The sequence below is a fragment of the Microtus ochrogaster genome, chromosome 2 (genome assembly GCF_000317375.1).
Source record: "Microtus ochrogaster isolate Prairie Vole_2 chromosome 2, MicOch1.0, whole genome shotgun sequence".
Classification (NCBI taxonomy): domain Eukaryota; kingdom Metazoa; phylum Chordata; class Mammalia; order Rodentia; family Cricetidae; genus Microtus; species Microtus ochrogaster.
Genome location: NC_022010.1, coordinates 13,207,217 through 13,210,622, shown reverse-complemented (window position 1 = coordinate 13,210,622; position 3,406 = coordinate 13,207,217).

Below are 3,406 nucleotides of genomic sequence, written 5' to 3'. Positions count from 1 at the left end.
CAACTTGCCAAAGTTTGGGGGGCTGCGGTCCCCGCGGCGCCCCCGCCGCGCCCCGGCCTCCCGCGCGCCGCTCATTGGCCCGCTCCTTCCTCTTTCTTAAACAGCCAGGCAGGATGGAAGAAGTACTTTTTTTTCCTGTGTCTCTTGACTGTGGGGGCAGGGATGGAAAATTACCTGGAGAAAATGGTGGCGATTGGGGTTTTTTTGTTTTTCGGTGATTTTTTGGGGGGGGGGTTGTGTTTTTTTTTTTTTAAATGCACGTAGATCATTCCAGATGCCCTCGTCTGGCTCTGTCCCAGAATTAGAAGAACCCATTCTTGACATTTATTTCGAGAAAAAAAAAATGTCACGTCTCTGCCTGAATTAAGTGGGCTTTTTTTTTTTAACCCTTGGGAACCCAAGATTCCTTTGAGACTGACAAAAGCTGGATGGAGACGCCTCCGCCTCAGCAAATTCGCCCTCGCATCCACAGCATTTGGCGCACGAACTCTTTGGAATATTTCGAGGGAGCACCTACTGTGTGCCAGACACGGTTCTAGATGCTAAAGATGCAAGAATGAACTTGGCAAAGTTTCGACTCCCCGGAGTTTACACTCCATTTTTTGGACCCCCTCTTCCCCGCCCCATACACGCCCCCACCCATCCTAGGAACTGACTGAAACGTCATCAGCAAACGTATTTGGGATCTGATGAATAACCTTCCGAAGGTACTATATTTTGGAGTTCTGCCTGAATAGTAATGCTCATCAAATTACATAAAACGCCCACCCGTTTTTGTTGTTTTTAATCGCCATGGTTTGCAGGTTGCTTGGGTTTTTTTGTTTCTTATTTTTTAATTAGTCATATTTAGACATGATCTGTGAACCTGGTGACAACGGCGTCAGCTTCTCCGCTAGAGAAAAAAAGGGACCACCACCAGGGTCTTACGTTCCCTCCCTCCTTTGGGGACTAAAGGTGCAGGAGAAGGTACCGCCTCTTCTCCTACCCCCCCTCCGCCAGCACCCCTGCCATCATCCTTAGGCTTGCTTTGGCAGACGCTTCTTGGTGACATTTTATCGTATAAAGAAATGAATGCTACCCGTTCTCTGCAATGGCTGATAAAAATATAAGGCGAGCCAAATATATAATTTTGAATGTTTTAGTAGTCAATTTTTGAAAGCAGAACGTGGTATAAAATTAATTCTAATAATGTATTTAAACGCAACAGGATCCAGAACAGGACAATTCCAATTAATAATGAATGAATACATAGAAATTCATCAGTAAGATTCTTCACTTATTTTTTAACAGGATCTGACAATGCATCCATGGCTAGCTTGTTATGTAAACTACGCTAGCCTGGAGCTCACAAAGTTCCACCTGCCCCTACCTCCAGAGAGCTGGAATTAAAGGCCTGCGACATAATGCCTAGCCTGGTTTGGTTGTTTTTATTTGTTTGTTATGTTGCCCTGGATAGCCTGAAACTTCTAGGCTCTGGTAGTCTTCCTATTTCAAATTCCCAAGTAGTTGAAACAGCCAGCATGTATCAAAGTACCAAATATCATTTGCCTGACTTTTTTTTTTTCCCTCACGTTTGCCTGGAACTTGAAGCAATCCCCCTGCCTCAGTCACTCCACTCAGAGTCATAGTCTCATGTTCTTTAATTCAAATACACAAAAAGAAGTTTTTTTAAAGTATGTTTTCTTTGGCAGTGTTGGGATTAAACCCAGAGCTTCACAGGTGCTCCTACATTGAACTACACCACCCCAACCTCACACTTTGCTGGTTTTCTTCTGTTTATTTCTTTTTTTAATTTAATTTATTTATTTTATATACATTGGTGCCTTGCCTACATGTGTGTCTGCAGGTGTTGAATTCCTTGTAACTGGAGCTACAGTTTTGAGCTGCCCTGTGGGTGCCAAGAATTGAACTAGAGAATTAAGAGGTTGCTCTGAACCTCTGAGTCATCTCTCTAGCCCCTGTTTGTTTATTTTTAATTTTTGAAAAAGAGTGTAATGTACCCCGGAATGTCCTCCAGCTCAGGTGAATGGCTGAAAACGACCCTGAACTTCGGGATCTTCCTGAGTGTTGGAATCACAAATGTGTGCCACCACATGATCCTGGGGATGGAACCCAAGGCACCAGGCATGTTAGACAAGCTTTTCTGAGCCACATCCTTAGATCCTGAGATGTAGGCTTTGTGGCTCAGATGGAAAGGGATCTTGGCAGTCAGGAGCCAAGGAATACTGGGTACTACAGCATGGGTGGAAGAGTTTTCTGGCAGTCGGGGGCCAGGGGATAGCGAAGGTCACAGCTTACAGCCCTGCTCTAAGGAAAGGCTTCCCCAGTGTAACAGCTCTCGGCTCTGGCAGGAAAGAGCTTCTCCTGCAACATTGTCACAGCTCCATGTACTAGGGAAGCTCCCCCAGTGAAAGTATCACAGCCCTGCTCTGCTCCCTCCTTGCTAGGACAAAGGTCTTCACTCAAACCTCATTCAAGAACTTTATAGGGAGGGAAGAATCCAGGCGAATGGGCGCCTCTGCCAGTGTAAACTGAACAGGTCCGGGTCTCATACAGGGCTTCTTAGGAGCGGAGTTTTTCCCTGGAGAAGATCTTTAGAGTGGAAATCGGTCAGATTTCAGTCCGTTGATCAGATTGACTAGATCTACTCAGGAATTGCATGATTTTCTGCTTAGTTGACAAATCAGGGGCAGATTTTGCTCTGGTTTCAGGGCCAAAGTGTGTTTCCTTCACTGCCTTTTTTAGCTTTTTGGCTCTAGTTTTGGGGCCAGGGCATTTCTTTCAATGGTTCTGATTCTAGGGCCAAAGTGGTTTTTTTTGGCACTGGTTTTCAGGGTCAGGGTTAGGATTCTTTGGTTCTGGGTTCAGGTCTAAAGCATTTCTTTCACTGGCTTAGGTGACAGAGCCAGGGTGTGTTTCTTTCACTGGCTCTGGTTTCAGAGCCAGAGTCGGTTTCTTTGGCTGGCCCCTTTCCCCTACAATATAATGTGCCTGCCAGCGCATAAACCTACAGAGACCAGCAGAGGACAGTGGAGATCTTGCTTTGTCCCAGTCCTTCTTACTCCTTTACTGACTCTCTCCTTGGGCTCACCTTTATAATAGGCTGGCTAGCCATCTAGCTTTGGGGTCCACTTGTTTCTGCTCCCCAGTGCTGGAGATCCAAGCACATATGCACACAGGAAGCTTTGACCTTGTGGCGGAGATCAAACTCTGGCTCTTATGGTGAACTCCTACCCACAGAGCCCTCTACTAAACTGCTTAGGGTTGTTGAGTTGGTGTCTTTGTTTTATTTTTTTGTTTATTTGTACAGGGTTTCTTTTTTTTTTTTTTTTTTTTGGTTTTTCGAGACAGGGTTTCTCTGTGGCTTTGGAGCCTGTCCTGGAACTAGCTCTGTAGACCAGGCTGG